This window comes from Pogona vitticeps, chromosome 2 (assembly GCF_051106095.1).
Source record: "Pogona vitticeps strain Pit_001003342236 chromosome 2, PviZW2.1, whole genome shotgun sequence".
Classification (NCBI taxonomy): Eukaryota; Metazoa; Chordata; class Lepidosauria; order Squamata; family Agamidae; genus Pogona; species Pogona vitticeps.
The window spans coordinates 241,179,965-241,202,605 of record NC_135784.1 but is presented as its reverse complement, the minus strand read 5'-3'; positions in this window follow the sequence as shown (position 1 = coordinate 241,202,605).

Here is a 22,641-nt window from a genome sequence, read left to right as displayed (position 1 = left end):
TGTTACGCTTCCTGGAATCTCCATGCAGGAGCCAAATCTAAGGACAAGCAGTCCTGGGAAAAAGAGAAAGAACTGCTTTTTTGTGCGAGAGTGTCTTAATATGGGATAGCACGAGGCTTAGATTGAGATGTAAAATTTCTGAAAATTTCCATTTTTTTCTGGAAAAAAACAGGGGAAAATATTTTTCCCTGAAAAAGAATGAGATTTTAGAAAATTTTATTTATTCATTTATTCATTCATTTTGTATCCTGGTCCCATTAGTGTCCCAGCACTACTCTGGGCGGCTTACAACTTGTAAAATAGAAAACAAAAATAAAAATAGAGATAGTAAAACGAACAACAAGAACCCTTAAAAACCAAATGGCACTGACTAGTCCCAGAGCAGATGGAAGAAAAGAGGGGAGGGAAGAAGAGGAGGGAAAACAAACAAACAAACGGGGGGGGGGGAGAAGGTGGTCAGCTGGAGTTGGTGTAGAAAGCCTCCCTGAAAAGCAATGTCTAATTGCTTCCTAAAAGTCCACAGGGAGGGGGCTAGGCAGAGCTCCTCCAGAAGCTGGTTTCATAAAGTTGGAGCCACTGCAAAGAAGGCCTTACTTCTTGTAGAGGATTTATGGGCCTCCCTTGGAGTGGCCACCCAGAGGAGCCTCAGCTGGGATGATCTTGTGGGTTAGGCAGATTAACTTAAGGAGAGATGCTCTGACAAGTAACAGAGGAAGTTTTACATCTCTAGGCATAAATGTTTGTTCCCTGTGCGGCTGACAGTAAGCTTCTAACAAACTCCTGAAGTGGAATATGGATCATGTGTGTTGAAGATATGGTAGCACAGCCCAAATGGATATGGTGGGAACCATTACAAATGCCAGTTATATTTGAATGCCTTGACAACTGCTTTTGCCATATTACCTGGTTACCTGTGTTCTATCCAGATTGTAGTCTCCTTTCCTCATTTTTTTCTTCTGCCTTTTTCCACAATCTATTGACCAAGAAGACATGTGAGACCTTTCCCAACTCTTGCTTGGCCTGCTTGAGGGAAGTTGCAAAGGGCCACCGTATGACACCACATAGACCTCTCTCCAGTCTCATTTTTGGGCCTTTAACTTTTCAAGGAACCAGATGCTGAAGAACTAACAACCTGAGCCACATCACCAGTAGCACTTTCTGGGGTGACAGAATGCTCCATAGGTATGACATTGTACCTGTCTCTCATGAAAATGGCCTTATTTATCAAGTGCACACTTGCACCCAGTAATATAGCTGTCTAATTGACACGGGGGGCGATAATGGTGCTTGTAGCTATTTTCAACTTTTCCTACTTCAACCATGATGTGATGGCAAGAAATGGAGAATATACACTGCAAGGCAATTACAAGTTTACAATAATGTCTCCAAGTTGCTGGAAAGCCACACACCATCTCAAATGCTAAGTACATAGTTTTGTTACTATTCATAATAATAAATAATAGCATTCCCAGGCCAGCCATCACCACTTAAATCAGTGCATGCATATACCTGAGGGAAGTGATACATAAACAGATTCTGTTAGCACTTATTTCATCATTTTATGGTTCAGGTCAGTGACTGCTACAGACCTAGGTGAACTGCTTTGAAAATAGTACCCTCATTATCCTGCATTAGCTTCAGTTTGTTAGAACTCCCCGTTTTCATTTTGGAGACCCATGACATGAACATCTGGTGTAAAACTGCTTTGCTTCTCCTGTTCATCTTAATATTCTGAGTTATGGCACTTTAATGAAGATGTTGCTACATTTGGGACAGAACATTTGTGCACCTTCCACTGTTGGAATAACATCAAATGGAGGTGTTATAGATTCACTGCAATCCAATTTCGTGTGCTTAATAGTTCTTGGAACCAAACTGAAATTTCCTTCTGCTAAACGATACACCAGAGAGCATGTGGGCTAGAAGTACATATCCAGCCAAAAGGGGGGGGGGGAAGGGGAAGAAAGAAAGAAAGAAAGAAAGAAAGAAAGAAAGAAAGAAAGAAAGAAAGAAAGAAAGAAAGAAAGAAAGAAAGAAAGAAAGAAAGAAAGAAAGAAAGAAAGAAAGAAAGAAAGAATTCACTCAGTTCTTTCTCTATTTGTACCCTTATTTTCTCCTTGACTGCTTAGTTTACCTCTCCCCAAGTATCCTTCTCCACTGATAGGACCACATACTTTATCCAACCTGTTCCTTCTCAAAGCACCTGGCATCCCTATGCAAAGGAAACCTTAGATTAGAAAACGAAGAAAATTTAGTATTTACAAAACACACTAAGAGCATAGTGGAAGGTCCCAAAGATATCCCCCACACCAAACTATTCCTAGGGTGACCATTGACACATCACCCAAAATGAGGACAAAGACATGCATAAAATGTGCAGTCATCTCTATGACTAGTTGAACATTAGGAAACAATAGATATCATTTACTACAGTGGAGAAGGCTGTGATCTGTATCTGCTCAGTTTGCAGTTCAACAGATAAATTCTGATGGGCAACTTTAAAGCTCCGCGCCTCTTTCTTATGATCTTCAAACAGGAGGCAGACTAGACAGCCTTTCAAACAGAGAACACCTTGACTCTTACACTCCTGTAAAGAGGAGGTCTTGCAGCATCTTAGAGACTAACAAAAGCTATAGTCCATTGAAATATGTGCCCAGAAATGTTATTAGTCTGTAAAGTGCTGAAAGAGATTGCTAGTTTTGCTCCAACAAACTACAGCCAAATGTGGGTACCCTTCTTTGTGTGTGAGGCCAAACTAAAGAAAAAAGAGGGGGAAAAAAGACAATGCCAGGCCACTTTTGTTGCTTTCCTCAGATGAATCGAGGTTTTTAAAATCAGTTTAAAGTCTCTTGGTAGTCACATAGTTCTTTGGGGGTCAGTTTGTGCGTCCTCCTGGGAAAACTTTTGATCTGTTTCCAAACATGTTGTATATTGGTTGAGGGGGCAACAGGGACTTTTGGAATCATTGCATTTGAGGCTTTGTCCTATGGCTGCCTGCCCTGCCTGCCTCCCACAGAGACATTCGCTGCTGGTGTTATTTTTACATTTTTCTTTATTTCTTTCAAACTGGAATAGCACTAGTACATAGAAAAAAAAATAAAACAGATTAAACTGCAAGGTTTCATTGTAGCCCAACACATGCATGCACACAGGGAGAGGGGTGGTGGTGGAGAAGGACAAAGAGCAACACAACCGGAGCCTGGGCTGGTAAGAGGGAAGGCACACCACTGAGTAGCAAAGAGAAATTGACCAGTCTGGCAACTCCTAGGCTTGCAAAGGAGGGAGCGCTTTCTTTCACCCAACATGTCTCTTTCTGTTGGCTCTCTTTTCTTTTTAAATATACTAAAGGTATAGTCCTGTTCTTCTGATTCCCTCCAGTTCCAATTGCAGGCAGAAGGAATGAAGGGGAGGAGGGAGCAGAGAGCCTATGACACAGATGAGCACACATACCTCTCACAGCCACTTGCCACTGCCAGTGTTATTGTTAGTATTTGTTTCATTTTTAATTTTTTTTTCAAAATGGGATAGTGCTATTTCAGTAGTACAGATATTATATCCAGTATATATATAGCACTATTACATTTTGTAATAGCACTATTACATTTTGAAAAAAAAATTAAAAAATGAATAAAACCTCCAGTTTTTATATGTGTATATGTGTATATATATAAACTGGAGGTTTTATTTATTTATTTTAAAAACAGTTTTTAAAGGGGGTTATTGATTTCACTTATTTTATTTTTTTATTATTCCGAACAGATATTTTTCAATATCAACCTGTATTTCTGATGATTCCATTTCCCACCAAATTATCCTTTCTGGGTTATATATAATTTCCCCAATAAATCTCAACTGATTAGCCATAAAATAATTTTTAATATTTGGTATACCTATATCTCCTTTTTTTAATTGTCTTATACCAATACCTTTTATTTGTTCTGCTTTTCTTCCCTTCATTACCATATCTATTAATCAATCCTTGCCAAACGTTAAAATCATATTCTGTTAATTGTAACAGAAGAACCTGGCATCCATTATATCACAAACCCCATACGTAGATACAATTTACTATGACATGGGTGAGCACACACGCCAAAACGATTTTTAACAATTGTATCCACAACTGAGTTAAAATAAACAGTCCCTTGAGTTTGTTTAAAATATCTCACTTTCCAAACAACAATAACATGCTTCCAGGCCAAAAAAAGTGCACTCAGCTGTACATCATGTAAACAGATATTTTAAAATTGATTTCAAGCACGCTAAACCGAATACAAACCCAGAATTTTTTCGATGTGTAACCTGTTGAGGATTGACTCAATGCAATTACATTTTTGTCTTTTAAGGTCAAATTCTTAAGTATATGCTTGGAGTCCCTTTCATTTTAAGAAATATATGAAGCAAGGGACAGAAGATAGAATTTCTACATCTTGGTGCCTAACATTCTCCTAACTTTAGCCTGTACGTAACTGGGTGATACAACTTTATTTTCCAAGTAAAAATGCAGCTTAGTGGTTCTGATCAACATCCTGGTTGGTATAGTCACATTTGCAACATAAATGGATCAAATAAAGAGGATTATATTTGGATAAAAAGTTTAGTCTAAAATAAGCCTGTAGAAACTGCAACTGATGGTGCTTAACAACGGCCACCTAGGCGAGTCAGACCTTGGAAATGTTACTTTCTGAAGCAACAGTTCCGAGAATCTCTCGGCCAACATAATTGTGCCCTTGCTTGTTGGAAAGCTTTTGGAGCTATAATCCAAAAAAGTAACTTTCAAGTGCTGGTTACAGCTTGTGCCTGCTAACTCTCTTTTCCTGCTCACTTAGGCAGGCAGTAAACTTAGGAACATAAAGAATTGATTTCTACTGAGTCAAATTATTGGTCCATTCTAAGCCAATACTGTCAACACTGACCAGCGGTGGTGGCTCAAACCTAGTATTTCCTACTAACCACACCCAATGTTGTTTAGCTTCTAAGATCAGACAAGTTTGGTGTGCTCAGGGTGGTGTGATGGGAATTAATGAGCCCTGATTATTTCCTTTGGATGCTTTCCTTTTAAGAATATATCTTCCAAACTCAGGATTAGCAAGCCTTTAGTGTCCAGCTGCAGTAATGTCCTCCTTCTTCTGCAGAGGAATGGAACATTATAGGCTCTCCCAATGAAACATTTTCTTCCATGAGATTATTTTTGGAAAGCATCCCATGGAAAACCCTGTACAGTGATTTGGCCTCCACATGCATCTTTTCAGGAGACACCTGTAAAGAACAGCTAGCCAGCAGTGGCATATGTAGTAATGCATGCTGTAATCCCCACCCACTACCAAACTGTAACCAAGGGAGGCTAGACTGCTTTATATTGTGCAGGTGTGGCCTTGCTGCATCTGATTCTATACAGAGGTCCTTTTACTGGTTTTATTTCATTTATTTTAGAAAACATACACATGCTGCCTTTTCTCAGCTGGGTGCCTCATATAAAGTAAACATTTCACAAATGGGGGGGGGGGGAACCCTTCATAAATTAGCCACGAAAGCAGCTGCACAATGATACAACAGAGCAAGCAAAAATATTAATCATATTAAAAAACAAAGACCCTCCCAGCAACTAAAATTACTCATGGAAGATCTTCATAAATGAGAAGGTAGTCACCAACTAAGAAACTTGTTAGTCAGACACATTAACAAGGGTCAGTTGAATAGCCTGCAGTGGCCGGTAAAGTAACCATAAGGCCTTTGCACACACATAATGCAGCTGGGCCTACAATGCATAAACCAGATCTCTGTAGATTTGCCTACTTTTTCTCCCCATCTTGAGTGGCCAACTGAACTGCAGAAACAAACTCCACAAGTTGCTCCCCCCCCCCGTCTCTCTTTCTCATCCACCATTCATTGAGTCCAGCCAGTGAGATGGTGCAAAGCAGGGTCCGGGAGTTTGATTCCCCACTAATGTCTCTCATAAGAAGATCCAGGCTGTTTAGTCTTAGGCAAGAGGCACAGTCCTAGAGCGCCCCCAGCAGAAGGGAAGGGAAAACCACTTCTCAGAACTTCATACCTCGGAAGCCCTGGCATGGGTCTTTATGAATCAGAATCATCGCTATTAATATTATTTATTAACCACAACATAAACAGCAATAATTACTAGAATTACTTACTAGGGATGATTCCAAAGAGGTCCCATTATATATTGCAGTTTTATTTTTCTAGAGCTACATGGTAAGCCTGTATTTACCTATTTTTCCCCTTCATCAGAGCTAGCCCTAAGACTAGATGTAGAGAGGCAGCTATTTCAGGCAGCAGATCCTACCAGGAGTGGTGATGTCTCCCCTGCCTGTTGCACTTGGGAGAGCTGCTCTGAAAGCTGAAAGAAAGCTCAGTGAGTTAGGTAGCTTGGGAGTTCAGTTTCTCACTTGAGCCTCCAGAGAGAAGATCCAGCCTGTGCAGCCTTGGGCAAGTTGCACCATACCAGGATATTCCTAGAAGAAGAGAATGGTGAACCACTTCTGAGTGCTTCTACCTAGAAAGCCCTGAAAAGGTTTGCCATAAGTTAGAATGGACTTGATAGCAGGGAGCTATTCCAGGCAGAAAAAAACCCTGACTGGCTAAACTAGCGTTAGGGCAGACTCAACTGAGCAAGTGCAGAGCTTCACTGCAGCTTCAATGCAAGTGACTTAGTTTGTGTACTCACACTTCTGGATGCAATCATATCCATATTTACTTGGCAGTAAGTCTGCCGCAGTCTGTGCAACTTGCTTCTGAGCAAACAAACATAGATTCATAAGCCAGTGCAGTCTTATGTGGCATGTTTTATTTTGTCAGAACTGACTTACAGTGACCATAATAGGGCTTTTAAAGTAAGTGAGATATAGAAGGAGTGGTTTTAGCAGTTCCATACCCTCAGCGAGATTCCACAGCTGAGGGGATTCAAACCCAGGCCTCCTAAGCCCTGGTCCATCACGATCCACTGCAGCACACTGGGTATCCACTGTGATCTTACATGGAAGCAAGTCCTGTCCATCTAAATGGGGCCTTCTTTCAAACTAGGCATCAGTAGGATTGATTCACTAATTTCTCTGCTTTTTGTGGCCATGCCACTCACAACTCGTTTTTAACTTTCCATTCATCCAGTTAGGCTTGATCAAGCCCAACTTTAACAGGATCAGGACCCCAAATATCTACCACAGACAGGATAGTGTACCACTCCAGTAATTAACTATATACTGTATTTATCCATAATAATTATTCCACCTCTGCTGCAGACATGTAATTAACAATGGGCCAGATTCCTAGGGTGCCTAAACTGACACAACCACTACACCAGCACCCATCAACCCTGGACTTCTATGTTAGACATAGTGAACATTTATGAAATTTGCTCCCTCCCCAGTTGTATGCTTTTGATGAAACATTAACTCAAACTCCCTCTGCAGTATTTTAATGCCTCATGCTTAGCTTTTTTAAAGAAATGTGATAGCCTAGCAAATGGTTTTTGAAAAAGAAAAGAAAAACAGCAACAAAACCTAAAGGCTATAAAATTGCCTAACAAAATAAAACATTCATAAACTATTTCATGAAGTTTACACATATGTGCTTAAGTCAGATGGGTGGACGGAATTATTGCTTAAGTTTTTCCATAACAGCTGCAACTTCCCATAAGTTTGCTGGATGCTGGATGAAAAGAGAAAGGTTGCTTTTGGAAGATGAACATGTATCTTGAAAACTCTGTGACACATCATTGCCACTGTGTCAAAATTGCCACTTCTGCCATGGTCGGGAAATACAGGCTCTTTGTGTAGCATGCACCTGACGAGGCACTTATCTATCTGGTCAGCTTGAGAAGTTATTTCTGAAAATTAATTTGCTATGCTACCCACTGCAAAACTCTAGAAAGTAACCTATTATGCTACCTGTTCCCTAACCCAAAAGCTAATATGGTAGTGTTAACATTATAAAAATAAAAACCTCATTATGTTACCTGTTAACATTATTTCATTACATTCCTCATTGCTTTCCCCACCCTTTTTTTTCCTTTTCTTTTCCGTTCTTTTCTGAGAGTGGGGGTTGAGAAAGGATTAATAAATGTATAAAAATTAGAACTTTCTTCTGAAACTTGAGTCACTTTTAAAAGTAATTTCACAATTGTCCTGTGTTTGCCCTATAGGAGCAACATGTGCCCTGCGGGCTTAATATAAATGTTCTGCTTTTGTTTTTTGTTTTTTAATTGCTATTTCCAGCCATTCCTGGGCCCAGTGCGAAGCTGCAGCTTTGGGGTCAGTTCTCCGAGATTAAACATGAGCGCATGGTAGTCAGGAAGCTTCAGCAGGTGACAACAAACCCATTCCCAGCATCTGTTTGACCGCGTACTGACATCAGCCAATTGGAATTGAAGCTGAGAGAACCTCAAGTTGTAAGACTGCATATGACCTTCATTTTGAAGCACAGATTTGAGTAATGAAAGGAAAGCCCATCCATTCCTGAGTTGTACAGCAAGATCTCACCATCCATCACTATTTTGTTTTAGTTCTTGTCCTGATAACAGCAAATAACAACCAATTAGTCCCTTATAAAATCAGCTTAAAACCCTCAGTCTCTTTTAAAATATTTCTGTGCTCTTGTTGCTTCAATATCCAGGAAGACTCAGAACCCAGATCCTTCATGAGGGTGGCTGGCCGCAAGCATCTGTTATGTTCTTTTTTCTTATAAATCCATACAAGTGATGTATAAAGAAATTCCAGCTATCTCCGTATAATTTTCCTTCACAAGAATGCATCCTGATCCCCAGATGATACAATGCAGTACCCACTTCCACCATTAGATGGTAGAAATATGTATACAGTGGTGCCTCACTTAACAGGCTTCCCGTTTAACGCCGAAATTGCATAGCGATGAGGATTTTGCGATCACTTTGCGATGGTCTGAATTGGGTTTTTTTCGCTTTGCGATGATCGGTACCCTGCCTAGCTTACTGATCATCGCAAAACGATGATATTAAAACAGCGGTTCCAAAATGGCTGCCGGGTAAAAAACATGGCTGCCCGCTGTGTTTAGGGATGGATTCCTCGCTTACCGGGCACCCAAAATGGCCACCTTATGGAGGATTTTCACTTAAAGGTAAGTTTTTAGCCCATAGGAATGCATTAAACAGGTTTTAATGCATTCTTATGTGCTTTTTTATTTTGCATAGCGACGAAATCGCTTTGCAGTGATTTTTGCACGGATTATTGTTGCTATGCGAGGCACCACTGTATTCAATCCTTCAAAAAACCTCCACTTTAGGAATGTAGGATATTGTGCTTCTGTATTCACAATTCAAACTGCAAATAAATGATCAATATTGGTGCACAATATCATGCCCATGTTGCCAGCAGGAAAAAAAGATGGCAGACTTGACATTAAAAAAAATGAGATGCTGTTGCTTTGCAAAATCTGATATGACATTTAATGAGAGGACATTTGGGAGGACATTAACTGATATAGTCACTGCACATGAGAAGTGACCTGATGGCACATAACATCTATTGAGATGTTTTTTCTTAATTGTCAAGCAATTATATAGTGACAAGATGGGTGGAATGGAGACTATGCCAGGAGACTATGAGAGGATATAGGTACCAAAGCTGTGCCAATATCAATCCCAGACACAAAACAGTATATAGGACCTCCTGTCCATGAGATCAATATTGGCTGAGTCAGTTATCTGCTGCCTGAAAATACTAAATAAAAACACCAGTAATATGTATTTATTTGTATTCCCAGAGTGTATTTACAAGAACTGACCACTAGAGGGAGACAGAGACAATGCAAAGTATAGCATTTGATATTTCCACATTTTTGGGCGTACACAGGGGCGATTGGAACTGATCCCTGTGGATGCTGCAGTCCTACTGTAATTTCACAACTTAAATGAGTGTGTTTCTGAACATTTGTTCTGCACTCTTTTTAAATATATATATTTTGAAAATATTTTCAACATCTGTATTTTTAAAAAATTGTTTTTGTTTCTTCATTTTTAGAGCCAGACACAGAATAGTTTTGAAAGCATGATTCTGTTAAGCCCATTTTTCCAGTAAGGAGTTAAAAAGAGTCACCTAATTGCTTCCTGATTGACAGGATCAAAGGTTCAGATTGCCTCAGAATTGAAGCTGTTTTCCCTTTAGAAAACTAATGTGAGGAGACAGTTTGGTCCCAGAGAATGCTTACTGTAATATTTTCCTCCCTATGCCTACAAACGTATACAATGTTTCATTTCACAAAGCTACTACCTGGCAAGGAGGAGCTTTATACCATGCATACTCAGTCTTATGACGAAGCGGCTGTTTCTCCTTTCTTGAAAGGCTTTTTTGAGGATCAGTATTTCAGTTCCTGCAGCCGAAATTCTTTCCAAATAAAAAAGTAGGTGAAACCAACCAGGTAAGCACAGTTGAGATTTTCAATTTATATGGACTATTTTATTTATATGGACTATTTTAAATCTGGGGATGTTTAGGGTCCCTTATTTCTTAATGGGGAGATTAAAATCATTTTTCTTTTAAAATATAATAACCCAAAAATCCATTGTCCAAACTTCCCCAAATTGGCCCCATAGCAGGAGCAGATTGTCTGCTACAACTGTGCCACAATTGGTACTGATCTGAAGACCAGTTTAAAAGTTTAACGTTTTGTTTGAGTTGCCCCATGTTTAGAATTGCCTTATAGAAATTTGATTCACTGTATAGCTCTTGTGGTGCAGTAATGTGTTTAGAAAGTTTTACTATTGTGTATTACATTCTTATTTATATGATGCGCATAGAAGCATGAGTGTCTGCCTTGGTATGCCTATTCCCAGAATAGCAGGACCACAAAATCAGCTGCCTATTAGTTCATGCTGCAGGTTATTTTCCAGACAACTATACATAATGGACTCTGCACATGACTGCATCAAAATGAGAGAGCAAAGACTGGATCTATTGCATAGAACAGTGATGCTGAACCTATGGCACACGTGCCACAGCTGGCACACAGAGCCCTCTCTGTGGACACGTGAGCCATCAGGCTAGCGGCTAACCTAGTCTCTGTGAAGAAATGATCTTCAGAATGACCTGTCCTCAATTGCCTTGCTCAGCTCTTGTAAACTCAAGCCTGTGACTTGCTTTAGGGAGTCCGTCCATCTCGTGTTTGATCTTTCTCTTTTCCTGTTGCCTTCCACCTTTCCCAGCATTAATGTCCTTTCCAGAGAATCCTGTCTTTTCAAGATGTGCCCAAGTAGGACAACCTCAGTTTCATCATTTTTGCCTCAGAGATCGTGATAGTGCCTCAGTATTCAGGTTTTATTGCACTGTTGGCACTTCGAAATAAATCTGTTGGTTTTGTGTTGTAGTTTGGGCACTCGGGCTCAAAAAGGTTCACCATCACAGGCATAGAATAATAATGGGTTTAGATAGGAAAGTGTGTGAATCGCATTTGCAGATTCACCTTCAGCTGAAATGTTTGTGTGTACATATTTCTACACATGGTGGGAACATATGGCCAGCAACAGCAGTTTTCAAGCATGTATATTTACAGCTCTTTAATTACCTGTAGGGCAGATATGTTTTCTAATCTTTATGAACATTTCTGAATGTAAGGTTTTATGGAGCTGCAGTTTTGTTGCATGCTCTGCCAAAAGTGCCACTTAACAAAATAATATGAATATTTCCTCAGACTTTCTCTGTAGAATTTCAATGTTCCTGTAATTTATTATTTTGAATCTGCTGCCATCTAGTGAGAACAAATGGCTAGTTTTCAAACATACTGGAGCTGTTCTGTACCAGATTCTATACAGACATGAGTTCAGAAATACCTATATATGCTATATACGTATAACATATTTTAAGCAACTTATGGTTTGGTCCTGTAGCTTATTAAGACAGTTGGCACTGGCTGAAAACAAAGAGATAGGTTAACCAACTTGTATATACTTTTTCATCAATGCCTTAATACAAAACAAATGTGGCAGGTAGTCAATACCAGAGTTGACTGATTCCTTTTGTTGTTATTTGGCATTATGTCCTTTACAGCTGAGGGCCACTCTATGAATTAATGACTTCCAAAAAGTCTTATCATTAACAGTTCTACTGTTATCATTAACAGTCCAGTAGGGCTGGAGTCCCCTGGCAATAACTCAGTAGCCTCCAGCTCAGCTTTTTAGCTCAAGACAGCTTTTAATAGTATACAGTGTCACTTCCCCTTGCTTTTTCTCCCACACTCTCAAAGAAATGAATTATATCTCTAAACCCTTGGGCGCCATTTACCAACTTGCAGACCCAGCTAACATCCTTGGAGTTCCGGTTCCAGGCACAAAAGAGAGCTAAGAACACAGCCCTGTTAGAGAAGGCTTGCATAGATGAGCAAACGAAGACAGGCCCATCCTCTCCCTCGGCATGCCTGTCATCGCTTATCTCTCCAGGGCTGTGGCAATGTCCAGGCTAACATACCTTTGTCCAAGCATGTGACTGATGTCTCTAGTATTTGACTCCTGTTGCAAGCAAACAAACCCCACGAGGGGATTCTCCTCTCTTACATCCTCTTCTTTGGACATAAGCAACAACCCCAACCCTGTGCTTTCCCAATCCTGATCTTTTATTCTCCTTGACCCTGTCTCCTCCAACTGTTCCTTGTCAGGCACACATATCTCCTTCAGCTGCATGGACTCCCTCCCATGTGATACTGAGGAAATCTGCCCTGATCTTGGCTGCCTAATACTTGGCAGTTCCAACAGTTTACTAGGGGTGCACACACACACACACACACACACACACACCTACTCAGCATGAAACTGTTTTCTGAGAAAGCATAACTGTAATTGGCTTGGACTGATACTCTAATGAAACAGTGTATATTAATTCTGTTTGTTCTACTTCTCTATATCCTGCGATGATACCAAACTAAACCACACCCCTATGCATGTTTTGTCACTAATCATAAAGGGAAAGCATCCCATGCACACGCATTGACCAGTGGTTGTGTTTTGAAACAATTTTGGTGACTACATGAAAGGAAATATCACCTCTTAGTGATATATTAAATCATTTCCCTCAGTCTACAATCTGAGGTAGTGTAATCCGTTGTGGCGGACAGCCCACATGTCACTCCTGTCAGTCATTTTAGAGCTCTAGCGCAAGAGCATATGACAGGACAGGAGGGACGGAGTCAACAGAACGGGGTGAGACAGAGAGTCAGTTAGGGGGAAGATTGAGAAGTGTTTGGACAAGTAATTGAAAAGCTGATGTGTTAGAGAATATAAAAGAGTTAAGAGTACTAGGAAATACATAGACAGTCAGAATATATTGAGACCTTGATTAAATGAATGAATACCAGCAAGCTTACATGTAATCAGATCCACATTTATTGAATGAATAAGAATAGAACATCAATGATTTTACTTCTGTGATTTACCTACAAAAATATAAATAAACCTTGTTATATTTGGAAGCAATAGTCTGTGATTCATAATTGGTACAGTGAGGGTAATACCCTCTGGTGGCAGGAAAAAAGGGGTAAAAAGAACAAGTCATGTCTGAAGGTGGACCTGTGTGTGGGAAAGCAAACAGGGGACACTGGGGGTGCATGACAAAAGTGGAGGCAGCAGTGTGATTCAGAATGAATGAATTCCAGTGAGCCTAAGTAAAGATAAATCTTCTGAATCTAAGGGACCTGGTAGCTGAAGTCTGTGGAAGAAGGAGTAAGGAACCCTAGAGCTCTTAGTGGACAGCTTGGAAAGGGACTCCAGTTCACAGACCTAGGAAAGGCTAAGGCAGGGAAAAGACTCTGAAGAGAAGTCTGGGTTTAAAGGCTTACCTCACACTTAGAAAGGAAGGACCTAGGGGCTAGCTTTAGATCCCAAAGCTCTGAGAAAAGGGAGCACTGAGGGGACCTAAGTGAAAGCCAGGGTCAAGAGAAATAGCTGAGGTGGCTGAAAATAACTGAGGCTTAGAGAAGAAAAATATTTCTAAAACAACTGGGTGTCTGGAGGCTAAAAGAAACAGGGTTTCAGACACAGGAACAGAGAGGCTAGGTGCCTAAAGAAATAAAGTAGCCACTCAAAGTTGCCAGAGGAGAGCTACAGTGTCTCAACCTCTCTAACATAGAAAAGAAAAAAAGATTTTAAACTGAGGCTTGCCTAGCTGCCTCTTTAAACACCAGCCTATTTGTCTAAAAAAACACATAGAAACATGCCTTCTAAGCAAGGGGAAAAGTTAGCGATGGAGGCATCTGATATGCAAAGTTTACCTCATGAAGAAGAGAGCTCTCTTGAAATGATAGAGCAGGAAGAGGAAACATCAAGGGGAGAAACTGGTTTAACCTCACAAGAATTTGAAAGATGGAGGTTGCAGCAGGAATTTAAATTAAAAGAATTAGAGATAAGAGAAAAAGCCAGAGCTGAGGAAGCCAGACAGTCAGAAATAAGGATTAGGGCTGAGCCTGAAGCCAGACAAAAGGAGCTAGATTTTGAAAGGGAAAGGGAAAAAGCCAGAGCTGAGGAAAGACAATTACAGCTCAGACCGGAAGCTGAAATGAGAGCAAAAGAAATGGAATACCAATTATTTTATTTATTTATTTATTTATTTATTTATTTATTTATTTATTTATTTATTTATTTATTTATTTATTTATTTATTGTATTTATACCCCGCCTATCTAGTCATTTCAAAATGAAATGAAAATGCTTTAGAAATGAAAATATTAGAATTGGCATCTCTAAACTGTAACAACAGTAACAACAGTAATAATTCGCCTGAGGGGATCTCAAAAGTGGACATTAAGAAATTCCCTCAATTTAGAAAGGGTGATTGCCTCAAATCATTCTTAATCCTGTTTGAGAGAGCGTGCTGGGATTATAAAAAAGAAAATGGTTATTCTAAGAACGCAAACAAGTGGGGAACTAGCTGAGATTCGAAAGCATGCGGTTTGAAAGCATGCAAATGCAAGTAGATAAATAGGGACCACCTTGATGGGAAGGTAACAGCGTTCCGTGTCTAAGTCGCACTGGCCATGTGACCACGGAAGATTGTCTTCGGACAAATGCTGGCTCTATGGCTTGGAAACAGGGATGAGCACCGCCCCCTAGAGTTGAACACGACTGGACAAAAATTGTCAAGGGGAACCTTTACCTTTACCTTAGCTGAGATTTATTCTCAAATGCCACAAGAGCAAGCAAGAGAATATGAGGCATTCAGAAAATTGGTTTTCGCGAAATTTGGAATCAATGCTGAGCACCTCAGAAGGGAATTTAGAGCATTGACCAAAAAAATGCTGAGGAATCATATTCTCAGTTAGGAGCAAATCTGGTCAGATATTTGGAAAAATGGCTAGAACAAGCTAATGTTGAAACTTTAGAGGATATGAAAAATATAATTGGGCTAGAACAATTCCATTTGGTTCTGCCTGGAGAACTAAGATATTTAGTCAGAGATAACCAGCCTAAAACAGTACAGCAAGCAAGTGAGACAGCTGATTTTATATCAGAAATCAAAAACCTGAAATTTTCTGAGGTAAAATTTGGTGGTAGAAGCTGGGAGGACAGAAAGAAAGAGCCCAGGGATTACCCCAGAAATAAACAGGCAACTGGAAGCCATTTTAGAGACAACCCCTTAGAGCAAAATCAACAGAGGTATAAAAGCAGTGAAAGGAAGGGAGACAAGCCCCCTTTCTTTGAACAAAGAGTCCCAAAAACTTGTTATGGATGTGGAGAAAAAGGACACTTCATTTCACAATGTCAGACCTCAAAGAATAAAGAATTTAGTAAGCAGAAAGGAGGGGGAAGTTTGCCCAATAAAGTTTACTGTATACAGCAGCAGAGAGAGAACGTTGAGGCAGCTGAAAAAGGATCAGTGACTGCTAGAGCAGAAAGCCAGGAAGAACAGCCACCTTTAGCAAATGTGGTGCAATGTTATTTTATTGAAAGCAACCAGGAGCTGCTTTATTGCTCTGGAGAAACTATTTATATAAATAATACTAAGTATCTAGCTTTGAGACACTCATGCTCTCAGGTAACCTTGTGTCATTCTGATATAGTATTGTCCCTCAAGGAGATATCATGAAAAATGAACAAATAACCATAAAAGGTATAGGGACTGAATTAATTACTCTACCCATGGCTAAAGTACACATGACTTATCAAGGGTGGAATGGAAGGTGGAAGGTAGCCATCACAAATCAAATTCCTGCTCCTTGTTTGATTGGGTTGGATTTATCTGAGCATGTTAAGAGTGTTTTAATAGCTACTCACTCCCAGATAGAAAAGAAACACCTGAGGAAAATTGTGAAATTCCCAGATGAAGAAATAGGAGAAAATGAAGCAAATGAACTAGCTGAAGTTGTGAATATAAGAATGTCATGAGTTCAGCCGAAGAAGATCTGGAATCTGAGGGATTAATTACAGCTGAGGAGAATGCTGGGCAATCAGAATCGCAGGCAGCTGAATCACCACCTTATTATCCTCCCCCAGTAGCCAGAATGAGGGATAAGCTTCGGCAAGGACTCATGACACAAAGCTCCAAAGCCCGCATGGATACTTCCCATAGGAACATCAGATCGACCAGCCCTGAGTTTTAGCAGGATGAGGTGTTTAGATGGCTGCTGTTGCTATAAAATCTGCACCCAGAGGCTTGCAAGCTTGTGGAAGCAACAAGTTGACACTTTGGCTTGCATTCATGCTCCTGCTTATCCTGGATCCTGTTCTCTGGACCCTTCGCTTTGCTTGCTGTACTGTTTTAGGCTGTTTATCTCTGACTAAATATCTTAGTTCTCCAGGACTCTAAGTTTGCTTTGGACTCTGACTGACTCTGTGCTTTGGCATTTTGGTATCTGCTTTGCATCTTTTGGACTTATGATACTGGACTAGTTTATTGGACTGTTGCCTGTTGAAACTCCCTGGGAATGCGACAAAGGAATCCTCATGAAAACAGTTTTAGACAAGAACAGAGACAGGATTGTACCTTACAACAATGTTTTAAGTTGGCCAGAGAAAGACCAATAACTCCTAAGTACCCTGAAAGATTCTTTGTGGACAAAGACCTGTTATATAGGAAGGTCTTGGTAAATCCTAAGAGGGGAGGGGAAAACATCCACAGATAACTGATCATCCCTTTTAAGTACAGTGGTGCCTTGCTTAGTGATCGCTCCGTTGAGTGATGAAATCGCTTAGCGATGGAGTTTAAGCAATCGCTTAGCGATGGTCCCTATGGGGAAAATTCGCTTTGCGATGATTGCGGGGAAGCGATCATCGCAAAGCCCCCATTTTCAGCCAGCTGGTCGGCGGTTTCAAAATGGCCGCCGGGTAAACAAAATGGCTGCCCGCTGTGTGTCCTCGCTTTAGAGGCACCGAAAATGGCCGCCCCTATGGAGGATTTTCGCTTAAGGTTAGTTTTGAAGCCCATAGGAACACATTAATGGTGTTTTAATGCGTTTCTATGGGCTTTTTAATTCCGTTTAGCGATGAAATCGCTTAGCAATGTTTTTTCCTGCACGGATTAACGTCGCTAAGCGAGGCACCACTGTACAGGGAAAAGATAATAGAAAATGGACATACAGATACCTTTGCAGCACATTTGGGGATCACATGCACAAAGCAGAGGATAGTGCAAATTTTTACTGGCCTGGGATGGGGAAGCAAGTAAGATCATATTGTCAAAGCTGTGACATATGTCAAAGGCAGGGTACTGGCAATGACCAAACTAAAGCAAAATTGTGTGTCGGGATCTGCAGATGAAGCCTTGTTGTCGGGATCTCCAGATGAAACCTAGTTGTCAGGATCTGCAGATGAAACCTTGTTGTAGGGATCTGCAGATGAAGTCTAGTTGTAGGGATCTGCAGATGAAGCCTTTCCCCCCTCTTGACCAGCAAGGAGAAAGGAAGAGGCGAGCACTCGAGTGTTTGTTTCAGGGCGGGATCCGGATGAACAAAAAACAGCATGCTGTGCAACGCTGTTCAATGGGAATTCCCCCCATCCGTCGCTGCGCCCCCCTTTTATTGTTCTCTACTACCTTTGCACTAGTTAACCAGTGACCATTCTAAACACAGGCAGGTAATATCCTGAATACACAAGTATGGTAAACAGAGGGGCCGGTAAACAGAGGCACGTAAATCCTAAATACACAAGCAGGGTAAATATTCCTGAATACAGAGCAGGGTAAACAGAGACAGACAACACTTTAAATACACAAGTAAGTTGATACAATTTACCCAGAGACAGGTAATTATCCTAGATACCGAAACAGGTTAATGAATCATCCTTACTGCTGTGTACGTGATTTGCGCGCTTAGCACAATGTCTGCTATAGCCACAGATATATACATTGTAAAAGCATACAATTTCTCCACAATTGTGCCCTTTACAATTATATCAACCCCATTTCAATGCATAGGCCTGGACATTGTGGGACTATTACCTAAAGTAACTAGAAGGGGAAACCATTTCATTTTAAAAATAATAGATTACACCACCAGATATCCAGAAGCCGTTCCATTGTAAAATATAGAGACCAAAACTGTGGCAGATGCCTTGGTGAACTATATGTGTCGCATGGGCTTCGCTTCAGAAATCGTCACTGGGTTAGGAACATCATCATTTCCAGATTAATGAAAAGGCTGGGGCAACTTTGTGGCATAGCTCAGTGGTTCTTAACCTTTTTGAAAGAAACGCCCCCTTGAGCCATTGAGGAAGTTATCATCGCCCCCCTCCCTGCGGTGATACCTTTTATTTATTTATTTATTTAATTCTTTATTTATTTATTTATTTATTTATTTATTTATTTATTTATTTATTTATTTAAGACACTTAAATCCAATGACCCCTGAAAACAAAATTAAATTCCAAGAAAATGAAATGCCCCCCAAAAAGTAACATTTAATGATTTAGTTGCAAGTGAATTTTAAGACGCAAAAAGAAATACAAAAAGGGCATAAAAACAAATGCAGGAACTAAAAATTTCATGACAAAAAGTCTGAAACTAAATTAAAATTGGAGGAAAATATATATTCATGCACACTGTAAAAAGGCTGCAGCCATCTTCACAGGTTTGGCTTGCTCCAGCGCCCCCCTACCGCCCCCCTTCTGCTCCAGCGCCCCCATGCCGCCCCTTTTTGTTCTACCGCCCCCCTGAAAAATGAAATCGCCCCCTGGGGGGCATTATCGCCCACGTTAAGAACCACTGGCATAGCTCACATTACATCATCCCCATACCATCCTCAGACAAATCGATTAAGAGAAAAATTTATGGGACCTAATGCGAATGATCAGAGAATTCATTTAACCTTTGTAGCACTTTCTTAATATGGTATAGTCAGATCACCTATAGCATATTAAGAAAGTGCTACAAAGGTTAAATGAGGCCAGATTAACAGTGAAGGCTAGTAAATGCCAGCTAGGTAACTCCAAGTTAAAATACTTAGGCCATATTATTGGGACAGACATAATCAAACTCCTTACATAGAAGATTGAAGTAATCAGTAGCTGGACTAGACCAACAACAAAGAAAAAAGTCACATCTTTCTTAGAGTTAGTGGGCTATTATAGGCACTTTATCCAGAACTTCAGTGAAATAGCTGCCCCTTTATTGGACATAACCATAAATGAAAAGCTGACAAGATCCAGTGGTTGAGCGACTGTGAGGAGACCTTCGAGAAGGTAAAAACTGCACTGATGACCAGTCCTGTCCTAAGAGTCTTGGAGTTCCATCGAGCTGTGCTGAGCCAGGAGGACAACAACGGGGACCTTCATCCGGTGACGTTCCTGAGCAAGAAGCTGCAGGCAGGCAAGAGACACCTTTTCACTATAGAACATGAGTGTCTGGCGATTGTATAGTCTTTACAGAAGCTCAAACCGTACATATGGGGAAGACATGTTGTTCTCTGCACAGACCATTCCCCACTGCGGTGGTTGCAGACTACAGTATCAGAGTGAACAATAATAAGTTGAGGAGGTGGGCCCTACTCCTACAAGACTTTGACTTTGAGATCCAGAGTGTTAAAGGGACTCAAAATGTGGTGGTCGATGCCTTGTCAAGAAGAACAGAAGACTGACAAAAAGGGACTAAAATAATATGTAACTTTAATGTTATAAAAACTATTGTAATTAAAAGTTCTAAGTGTATATTAATTGGAAAAATTAATTAAAAATCTAAGTTATATATGAATTAATGGTAAGTAAGGTTTGTATTGTAAGTAATAAAAATGTCGATAAATGTAATTTAAAGTAATAATATTAATATGTTCTAGAAGGCTTTCACAGCCGGGATCTGATGGGTTGTGGGTTTTTAACATTACTGAAAAACCCACAACAACCATCAATATTAATATGCTTTAAACTGTGTAATTGAGTGAGTATACATGGCATATGTTCAATTGAAAAATGTTTTAAAGAAAATTGTACATATAAGTAAGTTATTTCATATGTTGTTCATGAGGGTAACCTACTGTAGATGTTACCCCATGATACAAACTTTCCAAGGGGGGAGGTATGTGGTGGACAGCCCACACGTCACCCCTGTCAGTCGTTTTAGAGCTCTAGTGCAAGGGCCTATGACAGGACAGGAGGGGCGATGTGGTGTCCGCACCTCGCGGCCCCTTCCTGACTCCCCAAATACAGAGCACACGAAGGCAAACCAATACTCCTTTTCACACGCTGCCACCAGTTGATCACTAAATCAACATACTTTCCTTGTGAAAGGATGAAGATGAAGGTCCAAACATCACTGTCTTTTAAATAAAATTATTGATTACAGATGTTTGATAATTAATCATATGTAACGTCTACGGGTTTATTTATCATCAATATCAACCTTATATTTGTTATAACAGTTTTTATTTACTCTTCACACTAATCACACCTCAGCTCTCCCAAATACCACTGTCTCACTCTCCACTCTCTTCTCCCTCTTGACTCTGACTGACTCACTCTCTGCCTCTGCTTCTGCCTCTTTTACATATCTCTCAGCTCTGCCTCTCAGCAACATTAGCCTGCAACATGAATATGCATGACTACTTAACATAATAAGGGTGGAGTCAACAGAACTGGGTGAGACAGAGAGAGAAGATTGAGAAGTGTTTAGACAAGTAATTGGAAAGTTGGTGTGTTCGAGAATATAAAAGAGTTAAGAGTGGTGCCTTGCTTAGCGATGTTAATCCGTGCAGAAAAAATCGCTGCTAAGCGATAACATCGCTAAGCGAAAATTAAAAGCCCATAGAAACGCATTAAACACAATTAATGTGTTCCTATGGGCTAAAAACTCACCTTTAAGTGAAGATCCTCCATAGCACCGCCATTTTCTGTGCCTCTAAAGTGAGGTATCCATGCCTGAAAACAGCGGCCGGCCATTTTGTTTACCTAGCGGCCATTTTGAAACCACCGATCAGCTGGCCGAAAATGGGGGCTTTGTGATGATCGCTTCCCTGCGATCATCGCAAAGCGAATTTCCCCCATAGGGACCATTGCAAAGCGATCGCTTTTGCGATGGCAAAAAGTCCATCGCAAAGCGATTTCGTCGCTATACAGAGCGATCACTATGCAAGGCACCACTGTACTATGAAATACATAGACAGTCAGAATATATTGAGACCTTGATTAAATGAATGAAATCAGATCCACATTTATTGAATGAATAATAATAGAACATCAATGATTTTACTTCTGTGATTTACCTACAAAACCATAAATAAACCTTGTTATATTAGTCTGTGATTCATAATTGGTACAGTGAGGGTAATACTCTCTGATGACAGCGAAAAAAGGTAAAAAGAACAAGTCATGTCTGAAGGTGGACCTGTGAGTGGGAAAGCAAACGCGACGCTGGGAGTTAGCGACATCCGTATTATTGCTTACAATAACTTGGCCTAATTTTTGTCAAGGTGTGGTGATGCACTACACAAGCCTGCATTTTACAGATAACTGTGTTATTTCCACCTTAATATATGGAGGAAGTATTAGATCTAAGAAGGCCATCAGGAAAACATACAGAAAGAGACAGAAGAAGTAAAAGGGGGAAAACTATCTAAACTGGCTCACATCTACTGTAGCATTTTCCTAGACAAAGGTTTTTGTTGTTCCTGCTTCTGGTTTGCATAGGTAAATTGTGCATTTATTGAACATAATCCAAACTCATTGATATTTCAGTTCCTGAAAAACTGCAATTTCAATTCATCTCAGCCACATTATTATGTTAACTCAGAGGTATGTAGCTTGGGTATTGTTCTGCAAGATCACCCAGAGTCTTCACTACTCTACATCTGTGGTGGACCGTGGCAAATAGATACAAGGTCAATACCGACACCCCCCCTAATCTGAGCAGCTCATCACCTCCATGTTATTCCTTTTTATAAGGCCAAAGCCACTCTACCATAGCTCACTTTGCCGCCAGTGGTTTACACTAAAAATATGTTTGCTTGTGGAGGAACACTGAGTTGGACCTGGGGGTGGGGTTCAAATCTCAGTTTAATCAGGAAGCTCCTTGGTCTCTCTCTTTCAATCTCTCTCTGCCCAATTTATTTCACAGGGTAGACATTACCCAGGCAGCCCTAGCTTGGTAAAAGTAGAGGGCAAAACATAATAAGGGGCGGAACTTCCAAGAGAAAACGATGATGTACTATGTATGATGTACCAAAGAGAAATTGATAATGTACTATGGTGGG